The sequence below is a fragment of the Spinacia oleracea genome, chromosome 4, assembly GCF_020520425.1.
Source record: "Spinacia oleracea cultivar Varoflay chromosome 4, BTI_SOV_V1, whole genome shotgun sequence".
Taxonomy (NCBI): domain Eukaryota; kingdom Viridiplantae; phylum Streptophyta; class Magnoliopsida; order Caryophyllales; family Amaranthaceae; genus Spinacia; species Spinacia oleracea.
In genome coordinates, this window is record NC_079490.1 from 62,547,018 (window position 1) to 62,559,513 (window position 12,496).

Consider the following 12,496-nt stretch of genomic DNA (forward strand, 5'->3'; position numbering starts at 1 on the left):
AAATCCCTGTATTCCGCCTGAAAATGGACGTGGAACGCCCTAAACCCCCATATTACGAGCCCTAATCGCCCACCCCATGGAGATAAATTTTTTTTTTTTTTATTATTATTATTATTATTATTATTTATTATAACTATTATTATTCTTGCTACTATTATTATTATTATTATTATTATTATTATTATTATTTATTATTCAAATATAAAATAATATTTTTTAATTTTTAACTATAAAATAATATTAATATGTACAACAACCACAAATGAGAAATTGAGATACGAGAAACAACCATTTAAATTGATATAATGTCATAGTTACAAACTAAAACATCTACAAACTCCAAAAGAAACAAAAACATATAATCCTACTAACACAGAAACTGAGCAAAGCAGTCACCACATATCAACGATGACCAGAACTGAAACAGATACGTAACAACAGAAAATGCTCTTCAAGCCATCAACATACATTGCTTCCTACCAGATTGAAACAACACCCATGAAGTTTCTTCTGTAAACTCAACAACTGCAACTTAAACCAGCAATCACAACACAGCAGACCCTAGTCTTCACACAACATGGAGCACCAAAATGAGCAGGTTTGGCAGAAAATAAGAAACCAACAGTAGACACCAGTTGGCTACTCACCAAACAATAACAGCCAACCAAACAATAGAGATGAACCCCTAGCCGACTCCACCAGTATTACCAAAGTAACACCCATACCACTACAATGCCTGAATTCTAGCAAAACAGAACAAAAACTTGCCGATCCCTAAAAAAATGAATGTGCAATATTAACTACAATGTCTAGAGTCATCTTAAGACTTGTCATTTTCTTCACTATCAGACCGCTCAGATTCGTTATCATCAGATCTATCTTGCGATTTTGTTCTCCTTCTGCACTTCCTTATTAACAAGACTTGGACTAGCGTTTTCCTTCCTTTTTAGATGCATCACCTGTCTACTTTTGACTCTGCATCCATGACAACCAAAGAAGAGGAGACAAGTTGAAAATAGTGTAAAACGTGCTAATATTAATCTTATCCATCAATACGACAACAAATTAAAGCAATAGATTAGTATAATTCTCTGAGCAAAGGAATATGAATGAAAAGAAGGGGGACAGAACCTTGGCAGAGCCTTAATTTGCGTGTTGTTGATTTACTCATAAGAGATCATCTGAAACCTATGATAGAATTCAGTTCTAAGACCATCCCTCACTTCTAAATAGTATAATTTGCACTACATACCCGCATCAAAACACACAACTGAAAAGAAATAAACAACAAAAAAGAGGTCGGAAATAACTGATTTTAGGTGCAGAAAAAGAGGTGCCTCACATCTGATAAAACAGAGAGTGGACACAAGTGAGAAGCCACACAACTAGCCGAAATTAGGAGTAGCCTACTGCTATTTATTTTTTTGAAATAGTTAAAAGCTGTTTTGATCAGAGTATGTCAAAGCCGGATATTTACAGCATCTGGTCCTATTGTCAGTAGGCTGCCAAAAAAATCCATAATCCTAGCTCCTGAACCGTTAAAGCAAGCTCCTAACACATGAGCATCAAAACTGAGCGCTTGCCATCTTACTTGCAGGCACTGATATTTCTGAAACACCTCTAGCGACCACAACCATACAATCTTAAATTTCATCATCAAGATCGATATGAATACGAGTATAAAGAAAAGAGAAACAATAACCAATCATTCTTGGTGATCAATTCTAAATTACACAACATAAGAAATCGCACACCAGCTAAAAAAAGGAAAATAAGCCTCTCAAGTATATTATTTTACCAATCCATTATGCAAATCAACTAGATTACATGTGAATTAAAAGTGAAATAAAAACTCACTGAACCAAGCCTCGTCAGAAACCAGGTGAAATTTGAACAATATTAAGCTAGGAATAAATTTAGGTAAAACTAAGAAATGGAGAAGAGTAATAACATCTATCAAACATCTTAAATCAGAACACTATAAAACCTTAAACTTCTTTTTTTTAAGCAGCTTGTGCAGTGTCTGAAACATTATTACATGCCACCTTAACATGGTAACAAGCGCTCTCGCATATTTTGAGATTGACATCACCCAAGGTCTCATCTTTTGCTACTTATAAGAACGTTTTTAGTATGGATGATAATTCCTCTAAGGTAAAATACTGATAACAACCAGTTAACAGTATAGTAAACTTAATCGAACACATAAATACACTAGAATCAATACAACCAATCTGGTTATTCCTTAATTATATAAAAATGAATTTTATCGTAACAATATTGATGATAATAACACAACAATTTCCATCTTGAGTATCTCCGTGTTTAACCGAAGAAAACACTAACCTAGAGTATTTAAATTTAACAAAGATTTTAATGGATATGACTTCTGCTTTCTAACACGCGCTTTCTGCAACACGTACTTATCAGAAATGATATTCTGAGTGACAGAGGCTAAGTGAAAATTTGAGCACAATTCACATATAACTCTTGAATTAACATGCCATTTGAGAAACATAGAGGCAAAGGCTAAGTTAACAATCTTAGTACATTTCATGTATGTTTCTTGCAATAACATGTCATTGGAGAAATTTACAGTTCTCATAAACTAATAAGATATGATATTTTGAATAAATGATGAAAAAACCTAGAAGTTAACCATGTATTATACTCAATGGTATGTCAAAAGATCAAAATAAATACAATATTTCGACAAAATTCAGAAAAATATCTAAATCGTCCCGCGACATACAAAAGAGGTTATGAACAAGGGTATCATAAATTACAAATTAGAAGCTCTCCATACGTCTTATGAGAAATATTGAGATAATAAGATAGGACATAATATAATTAATTGGAAAAAAAAGAGAAACTTAATATAAAACAAAAATTGAAATTCACAATTCATATAACATTAAAGAGAAATCCGAGTGAAAGAAATTACTAGAATTACTATTGATACTACACAAACCAAAATTTGAGCGAAATTCATACGGAAAAAAATATTAATAGAGAAATTGAAAGTAAAATATTACCAATAGTGCAGAGAGACAATTAGGGATTTAGGGTTGCTGGGGAGTCAAACAATGTGTTTGAGATTGGGAAATTAGATCAATAAGAGTAGATTATGGGATTTTAAGCCTTACCGATCCCGGATTTGCAGTTCTCAATCCGTTCAATGGTAGCTTCAATGTGTCATTCATGGTTGCGAGGCCGGTGATGATGGCAATGGCAGTGGCGACATTCATAAAGTGCGATGTGTGTTCTTGGCTTTGGGATGAGTCTTTGGTCACTCGTAATTTTGGGGTTATAAAATGGGTATTTTGAGATTTTCTTTTATAAAAATGAACTTCATTTTTGTTTTTTTTAAAAAAAACAAACTGATAAATGTTAGAAAATCCACATTCTTTTTTTCCTTTTGGCGACAAATAGTTGATTTTTGGGATTAGTCCTTATTTTCATTGTAAATATTTAATTTCCTTCTTAAAAAAATATGGTAACACTTCTTAGTGTTACCATAAAATGTTACCTATTTTAAAAGTGTTACCGTAGAATGTTACCTATTTGAAAAGTGTTACCATAATATGTTACCTATTTTAAAAGTGTTACCATAAAATGTTACCTATGTAAAAGTGTTACCTTGAGTTTTACATTTTAAAAGAAATGTTACCAAAGTGTTACTTAATAATCTAGAAATTTTGCATTTTAAAAAGTGTTACCAACACGTGTTACATAAGCTCAATTATGTACTAGTGAGTGTGTGCTTTTGTACGCTAGATATTTTCCAGCGCGTGCATCTGAGCGCTGGAAAATTTCAGCGCACATCTTCTTTAAATGCGAGGAACATAGCGACAGTTCGCCCTTTCTGCTACTGTTGCTCTTCATTTTTTCTCCCAAGGTTCTTGGTCAATTCTTGCTCAAATTGGTTGCTTGCTTCACCAAAATCATTCCTTAGTCATCCTAGATCACGTATATGTAAGTAATTTCGGATTTAACTTGAGTTTTGGCTTAATTTGGAGTAGTAATTCGTGTGAAATTTCATACTCAAATTGAATTGGGGTTTTTTTATTTTACCCCAATTCCAATTGCTTGCTTGTATGTGATGTTTATAACATGTATAAGTGTCTAGGCATGTTGATTTTTGCAAGTATGCTGATTTGGGATAATTTTGAACTTGTTTAAAATTAGCCCCCAAGTGTGGCTAAGAATTGGTTTGGGGGGACAATGTAGGTGTTCTTGGCTCATTGCTTGCGGTCTACATAGTCTATGGATGATAGAAAATGCATGAATTTGATATTCGGAATGTCTCGTGGTCAATTGTGCATGTATGAACTTTAGTACTAGTTTTGAACATAGTAACATGTCCATACTTTAGGGAACAAAACTGTTTGATGCCACCGATTTTATCGTGTTCAGAATGTTGGGAATGTGATTGTATTGTTGGGATTAAGGTATGATGCCTTATGGTTTTTTGTGTTTTCGCGAATTTTAGCATGTCAGGCGATTATTCGTCCTCCTCTGAGGGAGATGTTTCGGATTACGTGGTACAGCGACGGATCATCCCTTCTCGTCCGATGAGATGGGAGTCTACTTACCGACCCGCTCGGGCCTTTCGGAGGACGAGGGACGGTTCTTCGACTCCTCTGTTGGAGTCAACCAAGGGAGGGGAGCTTAACCCCGAGAAGGATACAGCTTGGTTGGACCCTCTTGAGTATGATGGGTCGACTTAGACCATAACTTGGGGCACCACGTGGTGTCCCGACTTCGGACTGGTAGAGACGAGTCGGATACGGCTTGCCGGCCGTACGGTGGGTCCGTTTTTGTGGAGCGGTTGGCGAAGCTGGACGATCAGACTCGTGGGGTGGTGGGGGATGCCCCTTGTTCCCAACCGTGTGCGTTTTCGGGGAGGTAGTGGGCCCCAACGCATCTAGGAGGTTCTTGGGCTTGATTCTAGAGTAGTGGTCGGATACCACCAACACCTTTCACTTTCCCTGGGCGGAGATGACCATTACCCCTGAGGACTACACTGCCCTTACAAGTCTGTCCTTTACGGGCACTTCGATCTTCAGCATCAGGGATGGGGATATGCCATCGGACAGGATGGTTAGAGAGTGTATCGAGAATAAGCTGTCTGTTGAGGTGAAGAAGTATGGAGGGAAGGGGATGCCTTACTCCCTGCTGTTGGATGTTCTGGCGGAAGGCCACTCTTCTGGTGTTTCTGCGAGGTTATACGCTCGCATCTTCTACTTGTTGTTTTTAAGTTCGACGATCTTGTCGAACCGTTCTGAGAGGGTGGATCCATGGCTGATTCCGTTGGTGCGGGATCTATCTGAGCTAGGTTCGTTATGCTGGGGTGAGGCAGCCTATGCGAACCTGATTAGCCATATGAGTGTGGCTGTGCGGGTCCTGGATGGCCTGGATAGGCCTAGGAGGCCTATTTCAGTATGCGTCGTGTCGCGACTCGTTGAGGTACGCGCCTTTACTATTGTAATTTAGGGATGCTAAATGGGTTGAGTATTTATTCTAACTTGTTTTCATTGTTCATCATTTTTTGCAGTTGTGGGCTTTCGAGCGCTTGTCGTTCTTTGTCCCTCGGTCCGGTAGAGTGGTCAGGGGTTACCCTGTGGCCAATTGTTGGGGTGGTGTTGGGAAGTTGAAGAGACTCCCCCCCATGAAGATGTTTATTGTTTGGTAAGCGTCATTAGTTTCCCTTTTTATCTCGTTTTATTCGAGTTACTTGACCTGTCTGTTTTTTGTTTTGCAAACTTGTGGGCTGGTCTTGCTGGGGCGAGCTGGAGGAGATAGAGGCGTTGGCAGAGGCTCGGCGCCGGTCTCGGTGACGGATTCTGTACTAGGGTCCTAGGTGTCCCGCCTGATTCTTGGGAGAGCACGTACTCCAGCAGACCACTAAGCTTGTGCGGGTGCCCCATTTGCCGCCTTCTAGTATGTTGCGCCCTACAGGCATTCTTGCTAGTCGGCAGGCGGTGCTACGACAGCGTGTGCCTGCGGGCCAGCTGGTGATGCTTGATGCAAGCTATTCTGATTTTGTGTGACTCCGGCTCTTGCTTCCTCCGGTCGTCGAGGTACGTGTAATCTTCGGATTTTATTGATATGCACGTGTTTTGCTCTTTCTTGCTGTGTTTTGACTTAGTTGTTTGTTTGTTGCAGCCTGAGCCTACTAATCACGACGGTTGGGTGCCGCCTGACTGCGTGATTCATTATACCACGGCGGGTGGTTCTAGGATGACAAAGGAGGTTCCTGTCGTTCCCGATGAGGAGGGGCTCCACCTGTTGGTTCCTGTAGATGCCCGTGCGGTTTGGTACTTTTATTTGGCAATCATACTTACTTATGTGTTTATTTTATGCATGATTGCTGACACATTTTTTTTTGTCAAGTACCTGTTAGGATGGTCAACCAGGTAGTTAGGGTGGTTAACCGGTTGAGAGTCGCGTTGTTCTAGGCTCGGGCGGCTCTTTCATGCAACAACCCCAGCTCGACTCAGGTAGTATGCATGATCACTTTACTTTGATTTGTCGGTTGATTACGTGCTGACTTTTTATCTGATTTTTGCAGACTGGAGCGCCGCAGGCCCGTGTGCATGAGACGGTGCCCACTGCTAGGAGGGACCGACACTCTTTTGAGGGTGATCGTGGTGCCTCCGGGTTTTCGGATGCTGGTTTGGGACAGAGGCCTGTGCGGCCTCCGACCGGGCCTAGGAGGAGTTATACTGGCCTGTTTGGGGTACCGCAGCCTTAGATGGGTTGGCATGCTCCTTCATTTCAGCCGTTCCACACTAGTTGGCAGCCTTAGCCATTTCAGCAGCCTTTTGCACCGGGTGGGTGCCTGCGCAATAAACGCAGAGTTGGGACTCTTCTCAGCTCGAGGCCTTCTTTGATGATCTGCCGGGTTCACAGGGCGCTGGTACGAGCAGAGGCGCGGGTACTAGCGACAATGTACATGATGATGAGGATGATCCTTTTCCTCCGGGGTTTACTGGCCCCCCTTAGTAGGCCATATACATGTATTTTCTTGGCCATGTAGTATTTTTTGTATTGATATTCGTTCTACGATTTTGTACATAATTTGGCATTTTACATACTTTAGCATTTGATTTGTGCTCGTTCATTTGAATTCATTTTACGAAAAATAGGCCATTTTTTAGCTTCTTGCCGTAGTCGGAGGTACTGCCTCATTTAGAGGTATACCGACTCACTTAAACAGAAAAAACACATAAAAGAAAATGACACATTTCAAGTTTTAGGGTCGACAATGTTTTTTAGAGTCTTAGTTGAAGCAAAACTTTATTCAGAAATTGAGTTTAATTACAAGTTCTTAGCAAAGTAGTTGAATCCTAATTCTCCCGAAATAGCTGAATTGTAACAGAGTTTGTATCGAATCGAGAAACGTATTGAGAACCAAAATCCGGATAGCCAGGAGAGTCTACGAGAAATTATCTTGGCAGCGCCAGAAAATTATATCGCTTAGCTTCTGAGCGCTGGAAATTTCTGGTGCTCAAATTCGAGCGCTGGAAATTTTCCAGCGCTAGTTTCCCTGATTTGCATAAATACAAAATTGTATTTCTGTTTCAGACTGATCGAGTTCTGCTTGGCGTAACTATAAATACAAGTCTGCGACGTCCGTTAATTCTTCACCCTTGCATGCCCTATTGCTTTTTTCTTAGTGTAGGGGGTATTTTTTCGTACTTGCCTTTTTCCCCTACGGGGGAGGTTGTTTTAGAAACCTTTCGTATTTTTGTACTTTGAAGGAGTCGCCACCAAACATTATTTAGGGTCTCGTTTGGAAAGACTGAAAAGATGACTCTATTAGGATAAGGCATTGAATCTTAGAAACGGATGGGTGAGATCCGGGCAAGGGAACGAGATGCTTATTCCGCGAGCTTTAAAAATGATTCAAATGCGTGGCACCACATTTTCGAAAATACCCTAGTTTAGACTACGTGGGTTTGAATTTAGAACAAATCGAATTTCTAGTTTGTATTGTGGTCACTTTGCTTTAAAGTTAATTTAAGGGAACCTGAGATCGGTTTGTCCAAGAAATTATCTTTGTTAAGCGTGGCGTAACCTTGTATCTTGTTGTATTTACCATGTTAGATGATGAAAGCAATAAGAAAGTAAAGCAACATCACAATGCAAAATAGGTGCGGAATTAGTAAAGTACAAGACCACCTAGAAATGGACTAGGAGGTAGAACCACATTGCCTAGAAGGACTAGGCAAGTAAAGTTGCAGAATTAAAATTGCATAATTGAAAGTGCGGAATTGAAATTGCATAATTGAAAGTGCGGAATTGATATTGGATAATTGAAAGTGCGGAATTGAACTTGCATAATTGAAAGTGCGGAATTGAACTTGAATTTTAGCACATGAGATCCGAACGCCAAGCGACTCCTTAAAAGTAAGTGCGCCCGACACGGATTCAAAGCAAAAATCTCTACTTTAGGTCAAGTTTCTCGACCTAAAGTGTCTTAGATTTTGAACATAGAACTTGAACTTGAAAAGTTTGAATCTTGAAATATTGGACTTGAAATATTGAACTTGAAATGTTGAACTTTGAAATATTGAACTTGAACTTGAAATATTGAACTTGAACTTGAAATATTGAATTTAAGAGTCTTGAATCTCAAAGATTGGACCTTTTCATGTTGAAAAGGCTTGATCTTGATGAGCTCTTATTTTGAAATGATCCTAGTTTAAAGAAGTGATTGCAAACAACCCTAAACATTATTGGATCTTGAAACTTAAACTTAAAATTTGAAAAATGGAGTCTTGAATCTCAAAGATTAAACCTTTAAACATTAGAAAGGCATCATCTTTGATTACTCCATGTTTTGAAGGTGATTCTAGTTCAAAGAAGTGATTACAAACAACTTTGAACATCATTGAATCTTGAAAGTTTGTATTTTTGTATCACATAAAGTTTGAATTTTGTAAGAAATGTATGATTGTTTTAAGTGACACTTTTAGGATTAAAAATGCCAACTTACTAATCATTTTTGAAAGAGAAAATTAAAGAAACATGATTGATTAGGGTGGGATTCGGAATTACCTAGTTAGGTTTAGGCAAGAATTCCTTTTAGAGCTCCCAACTACTTAGAACTTGAAAATTGTATGTGATTTTGGAGGATTTTTGTATTTTTTATTTGAGTGGAAATTTTTGTATTACGATGTTGTGTTTTGATTTTGTCTCCTGATGAGCTACATTTATGTCGCTCTTAGCATAGGATTTCATGTTAGTTTATTATGCTTTTTCATAGTTTTTATAGCTTTTCGTATGATTTTTATAAGTTTCTTTCCATCTTGTGCTTTATAGGTGATTATGGTGAAATATGAGGAAAACAAGTAATATTGAGCCAAAACAGGGGATGTGCGACCGAACAGGAGTTCGTGCGCCCGAACAATGATGAACTGGTGGACTCATGGAAGATGCAGCTTTGTGCGACCGAACAACCCTTTTTGTTCGATCGCACAAAAGCCCCTTTGTGCGGTCGAGCTCTGTTAAACGGTCGCACAAATTGGATTTTAAAGACAGAATGCCCCCAATTTTGGTGTTCGACCGCACATGATTTCGTTCGACCGCACAAGAATTTGTGTGTCCACACATGATTAGCTGTTCGACCAAATTAGATTTCGAAGAAGACATGGGCCAAGAAATGCTCATTCGATCGAACAAGATTCCCTGTTCGGTCGCACATGACGAAGGAGTTTGTCTTCGCTTCGTTTGCTCGCAAAGGATTAAGCGTTTGCTTGAATTGGCCTTCTCTGTTTGATAGCACAAAGGGTATGTGCGACCGAACACTGACGCGGGCTGCAGATTTTTGAATTAAAGCTTCTATTTGGGGAAACTTATAAATAGATTTTTCATTTTAATTTTAGAGGATTAACTTTTAGATTGACATTTTTAGAATTCCTAATTACATTTTCAGCATTTCTAGAGAGAGAAACTCCTTTCTTTGAAGCTTCAAGTTGTAATTTCTGCATCTCTCTTTCAATTTCTTGCAATTTTAATTCAATTACTTAGTTCTTAGTTCTTGCTATTTTGTTATTGTTCTTTAATTCTTCTTTGATTCTTGAATTCCTCTTTACCTTGATTTTAGTTTCATTGATTCTCAATCCTTTAATTGATTTTGCAATTGAATGCTCAACTTCTTGATTCCTTCCTTCTACTCTTTCAATTACATGATTACTTGCCTAGAATTCATGAATTTCCTAATTTCAAGCATGTGTAGTGAGTAGATTTAGGTTAGGGATATGGGAGAATCTAGGGGCTTAATTAGGGGAAATTGATGGTTGAATGTTGATTGATTGATGTAATTAAATTTGATTCGGTGATAGGATATCCATGACTAATTGAGTGGTAGTTGCAAATACTATTTGATTGGATTGTATAGGCTAGGTTTGGCAAACATTGTGAGCCTATTTTATGCAAGTGAATAGTGGTTCCTATATGCAAGTTATCTAGTTTAGGATTAAGCGAAAGCTCTTCCATAGATTAGATGCTTCGCGTGCTCCATCCGAGAGGTGGCGAGCACGTCATCCGATTCTATTCCCCTGTGCACTAAGTCGTTATATCATCATGATTGCTTGATTGTATTAGATCGTTTCCCCCAATTCCCTAGCCTATCCCCGACTCCCTAGCGTTTCCCTATATTGATAATTCGTTTAATTGTTAGCTTAGTTTTTCTAGATATTAATTCAAACCAACTTTTGTCCAAACTAGCTTAACGCCTTGACTCAATGCACACCGTTTCTATGGGACGATCCCTATGCTTGCCGCTATAGCAATATAGACGGTTAGTTAGGAGTTTATAAATTTTGTTTGGTCGGGTGGTTTTCTTTTCAACGACGGAAAATCGTCCTAACAAAATCGCGCCGTTGCCGGGGAACGGTCGTTGTTATTGAGTTTTGTTGAGAATGGTTTACCATTAGGAAATTACAAAAACATTGCATTCTTGTTTAGCTTTCTTTTCCTTTGCAATACTCACGTGTTTCTTTGAGTTAGTATGCTTGATAGGGGTCGTGCACGTCAAAGGACTCTCCACCCTCTTGACCTTGAATTGGAGAGGACACTAAGGAGATTAAGGCGCGTTCGAACTCGCTCATCAAGCCACAACCGATTTGAATCCTTGAGTGTAGGTGTGGAACAAGAAGAGAGTGAGCAAGCCTTTGTAACCATGGTGCTCCAGGTTAAGAATTTGGGTATACCGGGAGCATTTGAAGCAACATGTGGTATCCAAGCTCCCACAACTAATGCAAATAACTTCGAAATCAAACCCGCTTTGATTAACTTGGTTCAAAGCAATCCTTTTTGTGGGAAGAGCAACGAGTCACCACACGAGCACCTAAAACAATTCGAACACAATTGTGACACAATCAAGCACAATGGTGTGACATCGGACTATGTGCGGTTGACTCTATTTCGTTTCTCTCTCCTTGGGCGAGCTAGTGATTGGCTTGACAAGGAGGTCAAGCAAAACTCACTTCGCACTTGGAATGAAGTGAATAGTGCGTTTTTTAGCAAGTTTTACTCACATGGGAAGACGGCGGAATATCGCCACAAAATCCAATCCTTTGAGCAAAAGCGAGACGAGTCACTTTTTGAAGCTTGGGATCGTTTTAAAGAGTACCAAAGGGAGTTCCCTCACCATGGGATCCCTAAGTGGTTGCTACTTCAAACCTTCTACTTGGGATTGAGCTCAACCTCCAAGACAAGTCTAGATGCGGGGGCGGGTGGTCCCATCATGAACAAGACCGAAGATCAAATTGAAGAGATAATTGAGGACGTGGTCCAAAATTATCAAGCTTGGCACGTTGGTGCAAGGGACTATGATGGCAAGGGTAGGAATGATGGTAAAGGGTCGGTATATGCTATGGAGCAAGCTAGGATCATTGAGAAGCTTAGCTCGAGATTGGAAAAGCTAGAGAGCACACCAAGCCAACCACCATCACCATCGACAATTTCACCACCTTCGGCTACTCTTCTTACCAAGGGGAAGAGCAAGGTGAGTTCCTATGACACTATGCCTCCGGGCACTTCTTTTTGTGATAATTGTCAAGATTTTGGTTATTTCCCCAATGCTTGTCCTTTGGTTCATAATGTGTCTTATGTAGATTATGGCCCTTCTTGTGAAGGTGATTTTGATATGGAATATGCCCATTCTTTGAATGAGAGGTCTAGAAATGATAACCCCAATAATCAAAATTTTGCTAGGCAAGCACCTAGAGGGCCCCCTATGTATAGATCCTACCAAGGCTATGGCCAAGGAGGTGGGTATGATAGTCAAGGCCGAGGCGGCTATAGAGCGCAAGGCTATCAAGGCCAAGCACCCTATAGTCAATCTCATGGTCTTGGCAATCAAGCCCCATACAATCAAGGTAGTTATAACCCTAACCACCAAGGTGGAGGTGGTTACAACTACTCTTATGGGAAATTTAGGGGTGCCTCTAGTGGGGGTTATCCTTTGAACTCGGGAGGTCCA

At 39.5% G+C, this 12,496-nt stretch overlaps 1 long non-coding RNA gene and 1 other non-coding gene across 2 annotated transcripts; both read right to left on the bottom strand.

The window, feature by feature from the left end:
* Nucleotides 1–276: 276 nt before the first annotated feature.
* Nucleotides 277–3,404, bottom strand: LOC110793841 (uncharacterized). The gene is made up of 2 exons (XR_002534819.2): nt 3,147–3,404; nt 277–975 (listed from the first exon to the last, which is right to left on the bottom strand). It is a non-coding gene; the product is annotated as an uncharacterized lncRNA (long non-coding RNA).
* An 8,163-nt stretch (nt 3,405–11,567) lies between these two features.
* Nucleotides 11,568–11,670, bottom strand: LOC130460407 (small nucleolar RNA R71). The gene has a single exon (XR_008920282.1). It is a non-coding gene; the product is annotated as a small nucleolar RNA R71 (small nucleolar RNA).
* Between the last annotated feature and the right edge of the window lie 826 nt (nt 11,671–12,496).